This window comes from Euphorbia lathyris, chromosome 8, assembly GCF_963576675.1.
Source record: "Euphorbia lathyris chromosome 8, ddEupLath1.1, whole genome shotgun sequence".
Taxonomy (NCBI): domain Eukaryota; kingdom Viridiplantae; phylum Streptophyta; class Magnoliopsida; order Malpighiales; family Euphorbiaceae; genus Euphorbia; species Euphorbia lathyris.
This window is the reverse complement of record NC_088917.1, coordinates 49857817-49870160: the sequence shown is the minus strand read 5'-3', so window position 1 is coordinate 49870160 and position 12344 is coordinate 49857817. Positions and strand designations below refer to the sequence as shown.

Genomic DNA, 12344 nt, shown 5'->3' with positions numbered 1-12344 from the left:
GACAACTCTTGTTGCATTACAAATGCGACAAGATTTGTCACATCTGCGACAAGAGTTATCGCAATTGCGACGAAATGTGGCAACTGTTGTCGCATTTGTGACGAAAAGTAATAAATTTCATCACAAATACGACAACAATGGAGGAAAATGGAGAAAATTATGGAAAATAGAGGAAATTGAAACGATACCATTACAGATAAAGAAAGAGGCAAGACCAACGAGAAAAGCAGGCGTATAAGCTAAAAGCATACCGTTTCTACGGGAAATTGAACATAATACGTCAATAATCTCAAAAATTGCTAACGATTGGTATCAGAAATTGAAGAAGAAGAAGTTGAACGAAGAAGAAGAAGAAGAAGAAGAAGAAGAAGAAGAAGAAGTAGGAGTAGATCGATCGATCAAATAGAACTAAGGGTAATTTTATCCAAAGTGGTTGAAAGTGTCTAATTTGGTAAGATGAAAGCAAGGTGGGTTAGATATGTAAATGACCCCTCTGAGTTGGGCTATATTTGTAATTAGCCATTTATTATATCTTTAATTTTTTATTGGGTAAATTCCAAAAAAAACCCATGTGGTTTGATGTTGTTCTAAAAAAACCCTTGTGGTTTGTTATTACAAAAAAAAGGACTGTGGTTTGCGCCGTTACCCGAAAAACGGAAATGGGCTTAACGGTGTTAATTTGCTGACGTGGCACAGGGGTAAAACGGGAAAATCGAATTTTTTTTTATTTTTTTTATTTTTTTCCCTCTTCTCTCTCCTCCTTCTTCTTCTTCTTCCTTCTTCCTTCTCCCTTCTTCTTCTTCCTTCTTCTTCTTCATCTCTTCTCTCCTCCTCCTTCTTCTTCCTTTCTCCTCCTTCTTCTTCCTTCTCCCTTCTTATTCTTCCTTTTTCTTTTCCTCCTTCTTCTTCTTTTTTTTCTATTATTTTCTTTAAAAAAATTCCCTTACTTGAAGAAATCTGGAAATTTCCAGATTTCTTCGGAAATCTGGATTCCAGAAATCTGGACCAGATTTCCGGAAATCAAAATGATTTTAAAGAAATTAGTTGTTTAAAGCAAAAATGGTTTTAAAAAAAATCAAAATGATTTGTTAACTACTCTTTTAGAAAACAGGTTTTGTAAAAACAAATCCAATAATTACAAACTCAATGTCTTTTTACGAAACTCAGTGTAAAAACAAATCCAATAATTACGAAAAAAGGAAGAAACAAATCCAATAATTACAAACTCAGTGTAAAAACAAATCCAATAATTACGAAAAAAGGAAGAAACGAAGAGAATGAAAGATCCTTACCGACACTCGAGGTTAGAAATGTTTCAGACGCTGCCACCGGAGAGATATCCATCGCACGGTAGCCATGGAAGGCTAATTTGGATCCATTTCTTTTATGAGAGATATAGAAAGAAAAGAAGACGGCTAACCATGGAAGTTGAGCTTTTTTCTACACATTTGAGTAAAGAGCTCGAAACGAGCAGGTGACCGGAGCAAGAAACCGCCGGCGATGGAGAAGGAAGTCGTGGACGACTGGTTTTGTTTTATGAGAAGAAGGCAGTCCAGATTTCCGTCGGAAATCTGGAGAAGAAGAAGAAGAAGAAGAAGAAGAAGGAGAAGAAGAAGGAGAGAGAAGAGGGAAAAAATAAAAATAAAAAAAAAAAATTCGATTTTCCCATTTTACCCCTGTGCCACGTCAGCAAATTAACACCGTTAAGCCCATTTCCGTTTTTCGGGTAACGGCGCAAACCACAGTCCTTTTTTTTGTAATAACAAACCATAAGGGTTTTTTTGGAACAACATCAAACCACATGGGTTTTTTTTGAAATTTACCCTTTTTTTATTTAGATACACTACTCCTCTGATCTTTTATTTTTGGTTTCATTAAGTTCTTGATGATCAAATTAATAAGTTGTGAATATGTAATTCTGTTAAAAAGACATTAACTTCATATGTATTTGAAATTATTTGAAAAAATATTTTTTATAGTTTGAATTAAAGTTTTTACAGTTTTCTTATAATCACATTGTACATCCAAAACTGTTTTCAAACAGTGAAAAAATACAAATTTTGACTGTAGGTGCAATGAATAACAGTCTGTTAACTAAATTTTATATCAAAATTACGTTTTTTAGTCATCAAAGGCTTAATGAGACCCAAAATAAAAGATCAGTGACTTAATGTATCTAAATAAAAGATCTAAGGCTTAATGAATCAAAAAAATCAAAGATAAGAAGCCTAATCATGCTTTTTGCCATATATGTACTTATGTATTCCTTTGTTTGAAACATATAGGTATTGTTTTGTTACCCTATAGTTTTCTCGTGATTGTGTTTTTATTTTAAAATGGAGAGTTTTAAGCGTTTAATTAAAGATCTTTCATTTATCTTTTATGATTGAAAAGTAATTTTTTTTATAAAAGTGGTGACTTCCTGCTTTTTGGAAAAACAGTAAACCGTAACAGCAAACAACAACATCAAACAACAGGTAAATTAACGGATCCATATTATATAAAAAAAATCTATATATTTTTTTCAGTAAATACTTTATTAGTTTCTACATTGTTACTATAATAATACGATAATTTTACAAAACACAGACTTATATTAAAAAACTTTTAAACCATGAATACAGTCTCTATAAATCAAATAAATCACATACATTTTTATACTTTCTCCTATTATATTAAAGATATTTTTACAACAAATGGTTATGTTAAATTATTACTCATGTTACATAAAAGAAAATGAGTACTTATGTTTAATATTTCCAACAGTTAATATGTAAATAAATATAAATTATAAATTAATATTGTGGCAGCTTGCAGCGGCAAGCTGTAGTGACAATGAACCCGATGTTTCTTACCAAAATGACACCGGTATTTAATATACCGGTGTCAGTTAACTATCTTACAATTTCAGAAGCATTAAACCTATTTTTTTCAAAATTATCAACGGAAAAAACATTTTTTAAAGGAAATAACTAAGCCCCTGAATTTTGACTGTTTTAAGGATTAAGTCTCTGATCATTTATTTTTCCACATTGAGCCTTTGATCATTGATTCTATTATTGATTAGGCTCTTATTTAACTTTTTCGTCAAGTTTGGACTGCATACACTGTTTGGGCGATTCGGCTTGTTGACATGGATAAATAAAAATAAGAATTCCTTTACTAGGAGAGATAAAAAATTAAAAACTAAAACGAAATTATAGAAATTAATTTCCAGTATATTCTTCAAAACTTGATTTTCTCCTCTCCTATTTTGTGATTTTCAACATTAGAATCGCCAAATCGATCTTCTCATCTCCTAAACTCAACGGAAAAGTTAAATAAGGGCCAAATCCGTAACAAAATCAATGATCAAGGACTCAATGTGGAAAAATAATTGATTAGGGGCTTGATCCTTAAAACATGTAAAGTTCAGGGACTTAATTATGCTTTTTGCCAAAAAAAAAAAAAAAAAAAAAAAAAAAAGATCAATAACTTGATAATATGACCTTTCTCTATCTACTTTGACTTGGACTCCAGGTTCTGATTTTGACAAATATAAAAAGAGGCATTCAAATATATTTTTAAGGGTTTTGGTATATAATTAATTTGTAGAATTAGACGATAAGTTAGTTTTTGAGGGCTTTGTATTCTAATTTTGTGGATCAATCCTTGTTTCATTTTATTTTGTAAAAGATTGCAACAATTGCTGCTGCTAATCAAGTTATTTTATGCAGTCTCTGTTGCCTAAAAATATTTTAAGACCTGCTTGTATCGAAACTGCTCTATTTTTCAGCCTTCAACTCTTACTTTACGTTTATTTTCGGATTTCAACCCAAAATGACTAATGATGCTAACCACAAGGTTTGTTTTGTACAAAAAAAAAAACACAGTTACCGGTTTGCAAAATCGTAAAACCACGAGAGTTTTATTTGAAATCAACCTTAATTACTTTACATTTTTTTTACTTATAAGGAATCACTGTCTTTAAATTATCACAAATATTCAGTTCTTCTTGGAAATCAAATTTAATCAAGAAAATCATGTATGTGCTCATTGATAACAGTATGCTCAAATAGTTATCCTCTGCGACTCCAATAGAAGCCCAAACTGTGTATCATTAGAGAGACACTGGAGATGCGGAAAAGACACGATAATGACATGTGGGATGTCATATGACGAACTTCAACTAAGATATCTAGTCGGATCTCCTAAGACAAAGCCTACGAGAGATCTTAGAGAGGATTGAGATATGATCAAGAAAATTACTACTTAAGAGTCGGACATCAGACGTCCAAACAAAGGCCCTCAGAGGTGTGGATCAGACTCCATATGAACTAAGGGCTATGATTCAAATGAAAAGTCATATCAGCACCTAAAGGATGCACAATCACTATAAGGGTATTAAATTATACTGGTGTGGACACGATCCAAGCAACACAAAACCCATGGAGAATTCTTATTAGAACAATGAGATCCGCCAACCAAAGTAGGATACATGTAAACCCTAGTAGGCACCGTAACTACCTATGAATAAAGGGTTTAAGGAAATTGTTTCCTCTATATTTATGTTGGGACTAACTGAGAAGGATCGACATAGAGAAAGCGCCAGCAAGAGAAAGAGCCAGAGAATTGAGCTCAGTTAGCGCGACCCGTGAGAAATAGAACAAGCTGGCCAAACGACGGAAGAAGCAGAGTTTCTTCTGTTGGGGTTTAGTGTCCTATAGACAATTGTTCTAGGATACAAACTTAATGTAAATGAAGTGTTCTTTATATCATTTTTTTTAATGAGATATATGTTTTATAACTATATAAAGGCAATCCCTTTTAAGAACTAAATAAAGTCTAATAAAAGGAAATCCGTAAGTTTGTTTAAGGTGATTATAAAGTATTCACATAAGCATGAAGTGAGACGAAACTTTATAATAAACTAATAAACTTAAAACCACCCCAAGTCAAGTAATATGTTCAGGATTGACATATCACTGTTGAGACTTGCATGTAACAATGTCTTCTGTCCCGACAGAAAGCTGATCTCACAAGCTTCATATATACAGATATCTGGACAGTTACATGGATCCGATGAAAAGAAGTTCATTAGGATTGGGGACCCGACTTGAGATAACAGGATGGGTAGATTCATCCTTGTCATCTGTTCATCTCATTGGTATTAATAGGTATAAGTAATCCTCAGACTCAAATGAATGTTAATTGGTCATTCTGGATTACAGAATGTGATACTTTGATCCTATTGTAACACGATCCTTAACAGAGATGACTCTGGGGTGTGAACAGCAGATGTTAAGCCCAAAATATACCTAAAATATCATATATAAATACATTAAATTTACATTAAAATCATGTTAATTATATTCATTTGGAATACTTTTACGTCTTTATTTACTTCTTTGATGCAAGGTACTTAATTATTTGGTTAAATCCAAATAGGAGCGAAAACGGAGCCAAAACAGAGCTAAAATGGAGGAAAAACCTAAAAAACGTACCAAGAATGCATATCAGTCAGAAGAACGCTCAAGGAGGACGAAAAGCAATCGAGAGACAGGGAAACATCTCTCTATCGCGACTGAGATTTTGAGAATCTCAGTCGCGACTTGCGGAGGCCAGCTCGGGAGAAAAACGAAGTTTTCACTCGTCCCTATACCCCATGTCGCGACTGAGATTTTCAGAATCTGAGTCGCGACAGCGAACCCTTCTGCACACAAAACACATGTTTAAATCGGAAAAACGCGTCTGTTCGTTCGGATAAAAGCAACCCTTCACCAGCGGACACGACCCATCATTTACAACCCTTCAACAACTATAAATAAGTGATCCATTTCAAGAAATCAAGGTTGGAAAAAGTTAGAGAAATTAGAGAAGAAAGTTATTATGTTGAGTTTCTGATTCAGAAAAGAATCAGAAAGTTTAGATTTCATTTCTATGTAAACAATCGTGCTGTACACGAATTGTTATTAGATTAGTTATAAACAGTATTAGTTTAGTTTTCATTCTGGTAGTGGACGAGATCAGTCTCTATTCCGAAGATCCAGCGAGAAGAATTGACGGCTGAAGCGCATGAGGTTTGACGAACCTACGGAGTTTGAGAGAAAGATTGACGACCCGGATCTCAAAGTTTTCGTTACAATGCTATCCAAGTTTCTACTTCTCTGTTAACTTGTGAAAATTTACATTTCATTAATGATATACTTATTTATTCAATACATTCTTACTGTTGTTATTTTGATATTGTTCTGACAAAATGATTTTCAAAATGATAAATTGGTGTTTTTATTAAAACGTTCTATTCCATCTTATTCATATAAGAACTTTGTTGAACACTTGACAGATTTAGTTTTTATGGATGACATGATCGCTGATCGCGGCTTATCAGATATAAAATACTAGTTTGATTAAGGTAGGAATCACCTCAACATCAGGGGGATTTCTATGGTTCGAAGCCATTTAATTGAATAAATCGCTATATTGTTACATGTCCATAATCTTACAAAGTTAAAGTTGTTTTCTTTGCTTTATGAAAATAAGTTCTATTTTATTCCAATTGCGGAAATATCTGTCTTGTAATCAAAACCACAAAGACGGAACTGTTCTCTAAACTCAATATAATCCTTCTATCTAATCCTAATTTACCAAAACCAATTCAATCAATTAAACGATATTCTTTTGTTAAACCTAAACACGTGACTAAACCGAATTAAATAAAGTTTTAGTTAAAAAGCGTTCCGTGTGGGTTCGATATCTTTTATTACTACAAGCGTATACCGTGCACTTGCGGAAATCGCTCAACAAGTTTTTGGCGCCGTTGCCGGGGAACGCCAAAATTTTTGACAAAATTTTAAATTTTTCGTGTTTTATTTCGAATCTAGGTTTAAACATACTTATTTTAACTTTTATAATTTAATAGTTTTCATTTACTAATTTATTTATTTTTCAAAATTCTGTTTTGTAGGTAGTTTCGGTTCGTGCAAGATTTCAGGTTCATGCGCAGTTCTCGAAGTTCAGGCATTGTACCAGACCCTATAGACCCAGAAATTGAGAAAACCATTAGGAAGAACAAGAAAAATAAGAAAAACAAAAATAAGACCCCAGTAAAAACATATACCGAGCCAGAAAAAATGGCAGACCCACCAACACTTATGGAATACGCTAGGCCAGGTGTGGCCGGTGTAACCAATAGTATCGTTAGACCCAGAATCACCGCAAACCAATTTGAAATTAAGCCAGATTTGCTTAATATGTTGCAAAATAATGTAACATTTTACGGGTTACCTAACGAAAATCCTAACACCCACTTAACAAATTTCCTTGAAATTTGTGACACTTTTAAAATTCCAGATGTGACTGCAGAAGCAATCAAACTTCGCCTCTTTCCCTTCACCTTGAAGGACAGAGCCAAAGAATGGTTAACTTCTATGCCAGCCGCAACTTTTGCCACTTGGGAACAATTAGCCTAAGCGTTTTTATCTAAATATTTTCCTTTAGCAAAAACCGCAAGAGTCATAAAGGAGTTAACATCTTTTTCTCAAAATGACAATGAGACTCTTTATGAAACTGGGGAACGTTTTAAAGAACTTCAACGTTTATGCCCACACCACCAATTACCCGCTGAACTTTTAATGCAAACATTTTACAATGGACTAAATCCTACAGCTAGGGGTTCATTAGATGCTATGTCGGGAGGGTTATTTATGAAGAAAACATCAGCCCAAGCGAGAGAACTTTTGGAGGAAATGGCAATCAACAGCAGTATGTGGCCCGCGGAACGTGGACATATGCCGGTGGCAAAACCATCATCCTCAACCGCACCATCAGTTAAAGGTATAGTTGAACTTGATCCAGTCGCGATGCTACAAGCCCAATTTTCTGCTTTATCGCACAAAATTGACAAGTTTATGGCACCACGCGATACCAATGGTAATCCAGTCCAAACGGATATGGACTACGAAAATATGAGTGAGATCGAACAGGTAAATTTTGTCCAAGGGCAAAACCAAACTAATAATCCTTATTCTAATACCTATAATGCTGGATGGAGGAATCATCCTAACTTTAACTGGAAAGATAACAGTAACAATAATGCCAGTGCTAATCAAAATCGTACCACTAATTATCAAAATCAGTCAAGAGATACGATTAGCACTTTATCTTCTAAAATCGACAAGTTTATAGATGCTATCAGTGGAAAAATAAGTAATCACGACGATGGTTTTAAACGGATCAAAAATAAATTCGATCAGCTTATTAAAAACCACTCATCTAGCATCCATAATTTGGAGATTCAAATTGGTCAACTTGCTAATCAATTCCATCCCGAAAAGAGGGAAGTCTTCCCAGCCATACAGAAGAAAATCCGAAAGAGCAGGTGAAGGCTATTACTCTTCGTTCAGGAAAAAATTATCAAGGGCCTGAAATGCCCAAAGATGTAACATTACCGGGAACTGATTTACCAAAGTCCAAAGAAGATATCTTAATCACAAATAATTCACCATCTGACGCAGGTACCAAAACTTTTGTACCCAAACCACCTTTTCCACACAAAGTCCGAAATAAGGACTATGATAAACAACTTCTAACGTTTTTGGATAAACTTAAAAATTTGCACATCAATTTGACATTTATGGATGCAATCACACAAATTCCTAACTACGGTAAGTTTTTAAAAGATTTGATTTCAAAGAAAATCAGTTGGGAAGGAATTTCATCCATTTCGTTAACTGAAGACTGTAGTTCAATAGTATCAAGTAATTTGCCCACTAAACTCAAGGATCCCGGATGTTTTACTATTCCGTGTAAGTTGGGAGATATTGAATTCCCAAGTTGTCTTTGTGATTTAGGAGCAAGTATAAACTTAATGCCATTGTCTATTTTTAACAAGTTAGGTTTAGAAGAAGATATTAAACGTACCAATATGGTTTTGCAATTAGCGGATCAAACCACTAAAAGGCCGTATGGTATAATTGAAGATGTTTTAGTCAAAGTCGATAAATTTATTTTTCCTACCGATTTTGTTATATTAGACTTTGCATATGATGTAAATTGCCCTTTAATTTTCGGTAGACCGTTTATGAACACGGGACGCGCTCTAGTAGATGTGTCGGAAGGGAAGGTAGTTTTAAGGATAGGAGAAGATAAGGTCGAGTTTAACATGAACAAAGCGATGAAATACCCTATGGAGGAATTCGCTTGTATGAAACTTGATTTAGTCGAGGAATGTGTCAATGATGTAATTCAAAGTGAAGAAACGATTGAACCTATAATAGATGAGGAATTAGATGATAAGGACCCAAAGCCTTTGATTAGAGAAGATGGACCAGTTCCGCCTTCAATTGTAACACCCCCTAAATTAGAACTTAAAGAGTTACCCAGTCATTTGAGGTACGCTTTCTTAGGCGAAGGCGATTCTCTACCTATAATTATTTCTAACAAATTAACAAGCGATCAAGAAGAAAAATTGAAAGAAGTTGTTAGAAATAGGATAGGAAGTATGGGATGGCAAATTTCAGACCTAAAAGGAATTAATCCTAGTATAGTAATGTATAGAATTCACTTAGAAGAGGATAAGCCACCTAAAGCGGATAGCCAAAGACGCTTAAATCCGAACATGAAAGAAGTAGTCAAAAATGAGATTACTAAACTTTTAGACAATGGAATCATTTATCCGATCTCGGATAGTGAGTGGGTTAGTCCAATCCATTGTGTACCTAAAAAGGGAGGCATAACTGTTGTAAGAAATGATGAAGGTGAACTGATACCTACACGAACCACCACTGGTTGGAGGGTTTGTACAGACTATAGGAACCTAAATAAAGCTACTAGGAAAGATCATTTTCCTCTACCTTTCATTGATCAAATGATCAAAAGGATAGCCGGTCATGCATTTTACTGTTTCCTAGACGGTTACTCCGGATTCTTTCAAATTTACATTTACCCGGATGACCAAGATAAAACAACCTTCACATGTCCTTACGGAACATTTGCATATAGGAGAATACCTTTTGGTCTATGTAATGCACCAGCAACATTTCAACGATGTATGACAGCAATATTTAATGACTTCATTGAAGACATAATGGAAGTTTTCATGGATGATTTTTCAGTTTATGGAGATTCTTTCGATGCGTGTTTACAAAACTTAGATACAGTATTGTCTAGATGTGAGGAAACGAATTTAGTATTAAATTGGGAAAAATGTCATTTCATGGTAGACGAAGGAATTGTTTTAGGTCATAAGATTTCTGAAAAAGGTTTAGAAGTGGACAAAGCAAAGACTTCAGTTATAGAAAAATTACCCCCACCAACCACTGTTAAGGGAGTAAGATCATTTTTAGGTCATGCAGGTTTTTACAGAAGGTTTATAAAGAACTTTTCTGTAATCTCCAAACCACTTACTAATTTGCTTATGAAGGATTCAACTTTTGATTTTAATAAAGATTGTTTACAAGCTTTCAATACTTTGAAAACGGCTTTAGTCAGTACACCTATAATATCGAAACCCGATTGGAATCTACCCTTCGAAATTATGTGTGATGCGAGTGACTTAGCTGTAGGATGTGTATTAGGTCAAAGGAAGGATAAGAAACTTCATGTTATATATTATGCGAGTCACACTTTGTCCGGTGCACAGTTAAATTACACCACAACTGAAAAAGAAATGTTAGCAGTAGTTTTTGCATGTGATAAATTCCGATCTTATTTGTTAGGATCTAAGGTCATCATTTATACTGATCATGCAGCTTTACGATATTTATTTGCTAAGAAAGATGCGAAACCACGTCTTATTAGATGGGTTTTACTATTGCAAGAATTTGACATTGAGATTAAAGACAAAAAGGGAGTTGAAAACCTGGTCGCCGATCATCTATCAAGACTTGAGGATGAAAACGGTCCCATCGGTGAAACATCAGGCATTCGAGATGATTTCCCCGATGAACATCTCATGCAAGTACAAAGTGTCATAGATCCATGGTATGCGGATATAGCCAATTACTTAGCCGCACATGTTGTGCCAGATGGATTGACTTCTCAGCAAAAGAAGAAATTCTTTTTAGAAGTTAAGAAATATTTTTGGGAAGATCCATTCTTGTTCAAAACATGCGGCGATGGAATATTTAGGAGATGTGTTAGTGAGTTTGAATATGACTCTATAATGTTAGAATGTCATGCTAGCGCTTACGGAGGTCATAATAGCGTAAGCAAAACAACAGCTAGAATACTTGAATGCGGATTCTTTTGGCCTACTCTGTTTAAAGATGTCCGTTCATTTATTATCCGCTGTGATAAGTGTCAAAGAACAGGGAATATAGGAAGAAAAGATGAGATGCCTCTTACGAACATATTGGAAGTTGAAATCTTTGACGTATGGGGAATTGATTTCATGGGTCCTTTTCCTCCTTCTTTTGGCAAAAATTACATATTAGTAGCCGTAGATTATGTTTCAAAGTGGGTTGAAGCAATTGCAACCCCGACAAATGATTCTAAAGTAGTTGTTAAGTTTTTAAATTCAATATTCTGTCGATTTGGAGTTCCTAGGGTTATGGTAAGCGACGGTGGTACCCATTTCGTAAATAGAGCTTTTGAGTCACTTATGAGAAAATACGGAGTACACCATCGTATCTCTACACCGTACCATCCTCAAACGAATGGTCAAGCAGAAATTTCAAATAGAGAACTCAAATGGATACTTGAGAAAACAGTTTCGTCTTCTAGAAGAGACTGGGCACATAAACTTAACGATGCATTATGGGCATACCGTACTGCATTTAAAACGCCTATCGGGATGACACCTTATAGATTAGTCTATGGTAAAGCTTGTCATTTACCGGTTGAATTAGAACATAAAGCATATTGGGCTATAAAAACCCTTAATTATGATTTGCAAAACGCAGGGAAAAAGCATTTGTTTGACTTAAACGAGTTGGATGAATTACGCTATTTGTCCTACTAAAATGCAAGAATTTATAAGGAGAAAATTAAAAAGTGGCATGATGCCAAAATCAAAATTAAAAACTTTAATGTTGGGGATAAGGTCTTACTTTTAATTCGAGATTAAAATTATTTCCAGGGAAGCTAAAATCTAGATGGGCTGGACCATTTTTGGTTGTTAATACTTTTGATTACGGAACATTGGAGCTAGAAAAGTCTAATGGCGAACGATTTAAGGTCAATGGTAATCGTTGCAAGATTTACTTCGACGGAGCTCCAATTCAAGCAATTGAATCCGTGGATAAATTTTATGAAAATTAATTTCTTTAGTTTTCATGTTTTAATTCATAGTTTTTTTTTTATTTTATGTTCGTAATTTTAATTTATTTATTTTTTATTTTTAATTTTAATTACTTTAATTTTTA

General features: G+C 34.3%; 1 non-coding gene across 1 annotated transcript; it reads right to left on the bottom strand.

Moving 5' to 3' along the window:
• Positions 1–7490: 7490 nt before the first annotated feature.
• On the bottom strand, positions 7491–7597 carry LOC136204426 (small nucleolar RNA R71). The gene has a single exon (XR_010675267.1). It is a non-coding gene; the product is annotated as a small nucleolar RNA R71 (small nucleolar RNA).
• Between the last annotated feature and the right edge of the window lie 4747 nt (positions 7598–12344).